Here is a 9,842-nt window from a genome sequence, read left to right as displayed (position 1 = left end):
TTTTCAAAACATTCAATCTATTCATTAGATGGAGAATAGTGAAAAGACAACATATTATGTGTTAAAACCGAGAAAAAATATTGTTTTGGGGGACATATGTACTCATTTCTAATTTGATAAATCCAACGCGTCTCTAAAGAGTTGGGACGGGGACAATAAATGGCAGCAACACGTATATGAGAATTCACAAGGACTGCATGGAATGTGAAAAAAACGTTCTGGACACATTGTTTACACCCTGGCTGACTCGGAAATGAGGTCTGGTGTCCAAAATCCCGGAGGTACACTTTAAAGTGATTTACTTTAAAGCGCACTATAGAAAATCACACTTCGAAGTCACTTGGGTGAAGTATAATCAAAGTGCACTTAAAAAAAGTGCAATTGCAATATGTTATTTTAAAATACACTTTTAGTAAGTTCACTATTAGAACACTATTAGTATATTCCTCTAAATACACTTTAGCCAAACATCTTCTAAGTGCACTTTATGTATGGTTCGCAAAGTGTACTTTCTTTGAGAGCAACTTAATTACATCTAATTTTAAGTACACTTTAAATAAGCATATTGTAAACATACTTTTTCTTAGCACAAAAAGTGTGAGTGCGCTTTTAACATGCTAAGTACACTTCAGTCGTGCTTTTATTGTACTAAATTGAACCACTTTTTCACCTGGGTATGTATGTACAAACCCCAACTCCGGTGAAGTTGGGGCGTTTGGTAAACAGTGAATAAAATCAAAATGCTATCATTTTCAAAACATTCAATCTATTCATTAGATGGAGAATATTGAAAAGACAACATATTAAGTGTTAAAAGTAAAACCGAGAAAAAATATTGTTTTGGGGGACATATGTACTCATTTCTAATTTGATAAATCCAACATGTGTCAAAAAAGTTGGGACGGGGATCAGTGAAATTTAGTAAACATCCGTCGAGGAAGACTAAAAACAAAACAAAAGAAAACACTTAACAGTTAAATACATTAACCGATGAGATGATTTTTATATAACAAACAGTGTTAATTCCTATCTTGGACATGATTTCACCAGCTTAAATGGTGGGTGTATTCCTTGTCATGTTTTGCAATGTTTTCCTTGCTTACAGTGTGACAGTTCTTGACCAAAAGCCCACCATTTTATCACCTGCTGGTCCTTATGACGGAGCCAAACTGTTAAAACATAGTAGAGAATGCAATTTGACCTTACTATGTGGCAGTAATCGAAGATCTCCCTTCAAAATATAATGCATGAGTGGCTTTTCATGCTGTTTAAAACCCATTTATACCATTCAGCACTGTATTTAACTCTACAGATGAGTGAGAACATCTTAACCAATGCACTACTGCACTCGCATGCCATCATGGAGGCTGACTTTTGAAGTTAGCACTAACACAAGTTGGATGGTCCATTTTCACTGTAGCACAGGATGTGCAATGCTCTATTATTGTCAAAAAAGAATGGACTTCTACAACTTCTGCTGACTTCTGTAAGCAAAGGACAGTTTCCCATGTCTTCTGGGTTTATTTCAAGTGAGCTCAGGTGCTTAGGAGAATGTTACACCCCTGTATCATTTGCACGCATTAATCATTCTTAATATGGTCAATTTTCAATAGCTCTAGCACTCCAGGAATTGGAGTGAGACTGCAGCCAATATATATTTCATGATGTCATGAACCTATACAATGATTTTAGAAACAAAAATATGTCTTATATACACTCAATCGTGGTAAATCAAAGGGAATTCAAAAATGTATGTAATAACTACGTATGGTAATGATTCCCTTTGCATCTTTAATTCTGAGTGACTCAGCCTCTCTGTGATGATCTTATACCTGGACACCTATATTGTCCGTCAGTACAATTCATTTTGAAATGTTCTTCTTTGTTGTTTTATCTTATTTGGATGTTTACTAAATTTCACTGATCCCCGTCCCAACTTTTTTGACACATGTTGGATTTATCAAATTAGAAATGAGTACATATGTCCCCCAAAACAATATTTTTTCTCGGTTTTACTTTTAACACTTAATATGTTGTCTTTTCAATATTCTCCATCTAATGAATAGATTGAATGTTTTGAAAATGATAGCATTTTGATTTTATTCACTGTTTACCAAACGCCCCAACTTCACCGGAGTTGGGGTTTGTACATACATACCCAGGTGAAAAAGTGGTTCAATTTAGTACAATAAAAGCACGACTGAAGTGTACTTAGCATGTTAAAAGCGCACTCACACTTTTTGTGCTAAGAAAAAGTATGTTTACAATATGCTTATTTAAAGTGTACTTAAAATTAGATGTAATTAAGTTGCTCTCAAAGAAAGTACACTTTGCGAACCATACATAAAGTGCACTTAGAAGATGTTTCGCTAAAGTGTATTTAGAGGAATATACTAATAGTGTTCTAATAGTGAACTTACTAAAAGTGTATTTTAAAATAACATATTGCAATTGCACTTTTTTTAAGTGCACTTTGATTATACTTCACCCAAGTGACTTCGAAGTGTGATTTTCTATAGTGCGCTTTAAAGTAAATCACTTTAAAGTGTACCTCCGGGATTTTGGACACCAGACCTCATTTCCGAGTCAGCCAGGGTGTAAACAATGTGTCCAGAACGTTTTTTTCACATTCCATGCAGTCCTTGTGAATTCTCATATCCATGTTGCTAAGCTAGCGCAAGTGAACGGGAAGGGGTAGCCTGCCCCCAAAAATAGTCTTATCCCGTTTAAACAACATTCAAAACAAAACCATTATTATGCCATACTGCAAGTGTAAATGTTTGTCTTAGTAGAATGAAGTTTGAAATTAAACCAACCTTGCACTGCGTGGATTTTGCCATGTTGAGAGACTATTTTCTCGGAGTCGGCGGAATTTTACTTTGCTCTCTTCAGTTGTGATGTAGCCCACCCACCCACTGCAGGGACCCGCAAGAGAAATTGCAAATCAAGGCTAGTTCTACTCCTGCTTTCGGATCGAATAGTGGATTAAAACCCAACGACATCGCATCATGGTACATCAGTGTGTATATATATATACCAACTGCAATAATAAAGCCCACAGATGGGTATCGGCAAGTTTCCATTGGTTTCCAGTGAAAGATGTTGAAAGAACCAAACTCTGGCTCCTGGCTGCAGGGCTGCTACATCAACACACCGATGGAGACGCTCCGTAAGCTACCCCGGTGCTTTGCAGTGACCATTTCAGTCCCGACGACTTCACAAAGTCCTTCTCGAAGTCTAATACCTACACGGAAAACTCTAAAAGTGTCCGCGGTGCCAACCGCATTCCCAGATCTACATTTTGTGGCACGCACCAACAGTCTCCGAAGAACAGGTTTGTTGCTATGCTTTCTGCTTCTATGATGGTAGCCCAGTGGTATAATGGCTTCGCCTACGTTAGCCAAAACTTGGGCTAGAAGTTACCCTTTTGGATTGGCATGTTGTAATGCTTTACTGTTATTTTGTGTAATTGCTGTGACAAATGGCATTAGACATGACTTGCCGTATTCCTATGGATTCATAAGTTACGCAACGCTATGTGATCTGGCTTGACATTGTGGAATATGTCACTCGTAACTCTAGTTGTTATTACAGGGAATGTTTTTTGAGACGAGATGGAATGGAAGGATGAAAGGGATTTAGAAGAGATGGGTGCACTGTTCTGTTCGCCAACATCTAATGCTCTGTAGACACACGGGTCATCTAGTAACAACTAAACATTGTCATGGCATATTCAATGTTACGAAAGGTTGACAAAGTCGGACAGAAAGCATTACTCTTGGTGTTTGCGAGCGAGGTCAGGGAGAGGGGAATAACGTTCACTTTTGCAAACTTTTTGGATTTGCATGTTGTAATGCTTTACTGTTATTTTGTGTAATTGCTATAACAAATGGCATTAGAAATGATTTGCCGTATCGACTCATACGTTACGCAACGCTATGTGATCTGGCTTGACATTGTGAAATATGTCACTCGTAGCTCTAGTTATTATTACATGGAATGTTTTTTTGAGACGGGATGGAATGGGAGGATGAAAGGGAGAAGAGTGTGCGTTCTGTTCGCCAACATGCTGTGTAGACACACGGGTCATCTACAACCAAACATTGTTATGGCATATGTTTCAGTCGGACAGAAAGCATTACTCTTGATGTTTGCGAGCGAGGTCAGGGAGAGGGGAAAACCGTTCAGTTTTACAAACTTCAAAGATGTTGGAGTTCGCTCTATGGAAAAGTTATGGATGTGTCAAACGAAGCTAGGATTTGTACTAGGAATATCACTCCGCGGCTGTCAAGCTTTCAAACCGGAACACAAATTGCTGATGGTGATCAAACATGATTGCAATGTTGGTTTAATTTCAAACTTCATTCTATCAAGACAAGTATTTTCACTTGCAGTCTGGCATAATAATGGGGTTGTTTTGAATGTTGTTGCAACTGGATAAGACTATTTTTGGGGGCAGGCTACCCCTTCCCGTTCACTTGCGCTAGCTTAGCAACATGGATATGAGAATTCACAAGGACTGCATGGAATGTGAAAAAAACGTTCTGGACACATTGTTTACACCCTGGCTGACTCGGAAATGAGGTCTGGTGTCCAAAATCCCGGAGGTACACTTTAACATATTGGAAGTATACTTTTTCTAAGCGCACTATGATTGTGCTTCATCCAAATATATTCAAAGTGTGCTTACACAAAGTGCATTTACCCATCATGCATCATCATGCATGTACCATCATGCAATGCACTTCTTGGAGCTACATTTCTCAAACAGAAATCCATTTACCTCTAAGGAATATCTTTGGTTTGCATGAAAATATTACTCATTGTTATATTCTGCATTTATTGTAGGAGTTTTAACATTTTAAAGTGGTACACAAAAAATGGCCATGTTCCCACCGTCATTATGATGGTCACATATATGTTCTGGTATATATAGACTCACACTTCCCATGATGTCATGGTGAGAGGTAAGTTGGAACTAGTTGTTCAAACAAAGAATCAAGGGTCACCATTCGTGATCAATTCAAATGATCAACTACAGGAAGGTGGAACAAGAATGAAATAAAGTGAAATGTGTATCTGAAATCTCTGTAACAATGCAATGATTGTAAATGTCAGTTGTGCTAGGCATGCATACTGTATCACTACTGTGACATGTGGCTGTGTGTAATGTACAAGCTCTGAGAACCAGCATGGGTTGTAGTATTACATTTATATTATTCGTTGTACTTTGGAGTGTACTGTAAATATACTTCAAGCATACCTGTTATATATTTACAATACTTAATATGATATACTTTTTACATACTTAAAATGTTCCAATGTAGTCCAAAGAAGCATGAAGTTAATATACTTTTATTGTACTTCTAGTAACAATAAAATGTTATAGAAGTGTACTCAAGCACACTATTAATGCCATACGAATGCATGAAAAGCGTGTTTGGAGCATACTTTCAAAAGTATGCTTGTAGTGCACTTAAAGTTGTCCAAAAGCGGTGCCAATTTAGCATCCTCAGTGTGCTGCAAGTGTGCTGAAGTACTGCTTTAGTAGTGCTTCAGCGCACTAATAGTGCAATGAAGCGCACTTTAAATCGCCGAAAATAGTACACTTTGTACTAAGTACGGTCAAAAAAAGTACACTTTAAGTATATGGGTTTTTCACCTGGGTAGGGCCTACATACATACATATACATACTGTACATACATACAGTGCACACTGATATTGAGTACACCCCTTTAGAAAAGTCATATTTTGAACAATATTTCAATTAACACACATAGGCCTATTATTTCCAAAATATGCATAGAGTAAGTGTAATACAACATCTGTTGACCTTACAAAAGTAAAGTATGGATAATACTATAACTTAGATGATTTAGTGTTACATGTTTGTGAAATTATGGTGCTGGCACGCATACATACACATGCACACGCAGGGCCCTTGTTAGCTTTGACCAGTCCACAATGTAATGAGGACATGAATCTGGGCCCTGTCCAATTGACCCCTTTTGTCACCCGACTACATTCAACAATATCTGAACAGAACGACAATACGTCTGGATTAACTCCTTCTGTTCATTCAGATTACTACACTAATGTTGAAACAGATTGGGTGACGTGATGAATTTAAAATCCACCTGCCCTTACCATACTGTCTTTGGGTGTCTTTGTGTGTTGACAGTGCACCTTTGTCTTCATGCACCAGTAACAAACATCTCAGTTCAGAAAAATGATTAAGAATGTTTCACAAAATATCGCCTTTGTTGGCAATGCTATCATTGTGGCATAACTCATTGTAACATTGCTTGACACTTCGCCTTCAGGCTCAGGGCATGACAGGGTTCATTGTGGCTTTGATTGACAGGTTGCCTTGAGGCTTGAGATGGTGACGAAGGCTTTTTCCAAATAGCCTGTGTGTGTGTGTGTGTGTGTGTGTGTGTGTGTGTGTGTGTGTGTGTGTGTGTGTGTGTGTGTGTGTGTGTGTGTGTGTGTGTGTGTGTGTGTGTGTGTGTGTGTGTGTGTGAAAGAGAGTGTGTCTGTGTGTGTGCGTGCATGTGTGTGTGTGCCTGCGTGGCGTGCGTGCGTGGCTGTGTGCTAGCATGCGTGCCTGCATGGGGACAGACTAAAGCTGGCTCTGATGTGTCTCTGGCACATAACTGGCACACACATACCCATCAGATCTGTCTCACCCTGCCCTTATATTCAGAATAGTTTATTCTACTGTGCATGCGAACAACAACCTATTATGTCTTCAAAAATATTCAAAACTCAGCTGTTGCAGAACAGCTTTTCCAATCCAACTGCCTGTCTTGGCAGACATCTGGAATGTCAATTGTTAGTTTGTTAAGCCTGGGTGTGTTTTATTTAATGAAGGTCTATGAGATTATGTATACTAATATTGTACGTGTGTAGCAGTGGTGTCCATGTAATGTGTGTCAACATTTCTGTTTTACTTTTCCTTACTAACAACTCCCTGGATATGAGAGAGAGAGAGAGAGACAGAGAGAGAGAGAGAGAGAGAGAGAGAGAGAGAGAGAGAGAGAGAGATTTAACCAGTCCTTTATTGACTCATTGTCGAACGTGTTACAATGTCAGGCCGCAACTTACATTCTCATTTAAAACCACATTCCCATCAGCTGCAGTGTGACATAGCACTTCCCCCACCCCCCATGTGTCCGTAAAGCAGTCCATGTCATCAACCAACTTGTAGTATGCATATTCAATTTTTACCCGGGTAGCCACCATGCCCTTGAAGACCTCCACTGGGTCACAGGAACCCACCCCCAACATCTTATTCTTCCTCGTCTTCCAAATTGCAAGTTTGGCTGAACCCAACAAAAAGTTGACCAAACACACCTCACTCCTCCTCCTCACACTGTACACTGCCCCACTAATAAAAAACTCCTGAGAAAACACATCCCCCAATTTTGACAATTCTTCTCTACTGTTGGATTTAGGTGCGCAACATGTCTATTTGTGGCAATAGCCCCGTGAGCGAGCCGCCAATGGAGGTCCGCTACACGTTTTTCAATTGGAGGCCTGAAAAGAGAGAGAGAGAGAGAGAGAGAGAGAGAGAGAGAGAGAGAGAGACAGAGAGAGAGAGAGACAGAGAGAGAGAGAGAGAAAGAGAGGGGGGGAGAGAGAGACAGAACAAAAAGAAAACAGCAGAGAGAGAGAGAGAGAGAGATGTGAAGCAAATGGAATAGAAAAGCATGGGAAAGCAATATGTCTCCCCACCTCTAATGTATACAAACAGAGGTGGCTCTTTCTCTCTCTCTGTCTCTTTCTGCCAGACACACACACAGTTTCCATTAACAAGACTTCAGTCTCTGCCCCCCCCCCCATCTCTCTCTCTCTCTCTCTCTCTTTCTCTCTCTCTCGATCTCACTAGGGCAAGTCAAAAGTGACACAATCGTGTCAGAGTACTGCACACAGAAACACAAACACGCTGAAATCTCAGAAAAATATTCCCCTTTCACTTCCTGCCCGAGTGTATTTTTAACTGCCTAGCTCTCTATCACATAGAGAGAGAGAGAGAGAGAGAGAGAGAGAGAGAGAGAGAGAGAGAGAGAGAGAGAGAGAGAGAGAGGGAGAGAAGAAACACATGTCAAAGAAGAAGAGAGAAAAAAACACATTAGACAATCCAGTCAACATCTCTCCCTCTCCCTCCCTTGCTGTGTTTCTATTCATCTCTCTCTCTCTCTCTCTCTCTCTCTCTCTCTCTCTCTCTCTCTCTCTCTCTCTCTCTCTCTCTCTCTCTAAGTGGCACGCTCCTCTCCAAATGTGATATGGCACGCCAGCGACACTGCTTATTCACAGCCAGATGAAGTGTGTGTGCCACACAGCAATGCATATGAATCACATGTGAAACTAGTACTGACGTGTGATGTTTTGCCGCCATTGACTTGCCGTATAACTCGAAAATTCCTCTCTAATCTGTTGCCTATTGATCACAGTGTACTTAAGTACAAGACATTTTGAATAGTTAAGTACTTCCACTTGAGTATTAAAAAGCACTTCCACTTCTGTTACATGGCGCTATTCAGACATGCCGCTATTCACAGACATTCATGTCTACTGTCTGAATACCGGCCTGCCATCTGCCACTTCTCAGTTTTAGGTGCATGCAGTTACCCTAACCCTGACCCTAACCCTGACCCTGACCCTGACCCTGAGCCTAACCCTAACCCTACGGCATATCTGGTGTCTGAATAGCGGTATGTCTGAATAGCGGTACGTCTGAATAGCGATTGCCCCCTAGTTTTTCAGTTCTTGATTGTACTTCTACTCCACTCCTCCAATCCAGTGGTTTACAAATATCTTTGGGCATTAGACTAAATCTGTTCATTAAAACTGACATTCCCAGGCCCTGCCGTGGCCTAACCGTAGGGCAAAGGGTTATACCCCGGCAACCCGGGTTCGATACAGGCCCGGGTCATTTGCCGATCCCTCCCCGTCTAACTCTCCCCACTCATTTCCTGTCTGTCCTTCACTGTCCTGTCAAGAATAAAGGTGAAAAGTCCCAAAAAATACTGACTTACAACTGTCATTCCCAGACAATTCTGTGTTGTAAAGAAATATTTAAAAATGTATATTACGATATAATATGTACTTTATACAAGCATTTATCCCTCTGAGATCTTTCAGCTTATTTTCATTCTGTCTGTAGTCTTTGACATTTATAGATTCTTATTAATGATGTAGTGCCATGAAATAGTAAACATCATAGATACATAATGGGTTAATACTGTAAAGGGTCTACACCTTCACAATAATTTTTTATTACAAAATAATTATTATGATGTTTGAATGAATGCATCAATATGGAATGGGCTGCCCAGATTGGTGTAGCGTATGGCAAAAATCATACCCATCCACACTAGAAGCATATGCCTTTGGTGCTGTTGTTAGTCAATATTCAGCATTCAATAACAGATCAATATTACTTTATGAATATGTTTATGTCTATATTAGTTTATTAAGCTTGACGAAGGAACCATAGGCCTATTGATTGAAAATTGTGTATGAAAATGCGCTATACAAGTAAAATTAGTCGTCACTTACAGCACTCACTCAGATCCACATACTCACACCTACTGTTAGATGTCTTGATTCAGTGTGCACATTCAGTTGTATGTCTCAATGAGCTGAAACAAAAAAAGTTATCGAGGACTGTGTGGCGAAAGCTAATGTTTCGTAAGGCCATCTTATCGGTAGCGGTTAACAACTTTGCAATCCTTCTGACGTCAAGAACCATGTTCGCTTCACTTTAAGATGAAGCAAGGGTGTGTGTGTGTGTGTGTGTGGGTGTGTGTGTGTGTGTGGGTAGGTGAGTGGGTGG

The sequence above is a fragment of the Engraulis encrasicolus genome, chromosome 5 (genome assembly GCF_034702125.1).
Source record: "Engraulis encrasicolus isolate BLACKSEA-1 chromosome 5, IST_EnEncr_1.0, whole genome shotgun sequence".
Taxonomy (NCBI): Eukaryota; Metazoa; Chordata; class Actinopteri; order Clupeiformes; family Engraulidae; genus Engraulis; species Engraulis encrasicolus.
Note: the sequence above shows the minus strand (reverse complement) of the source record.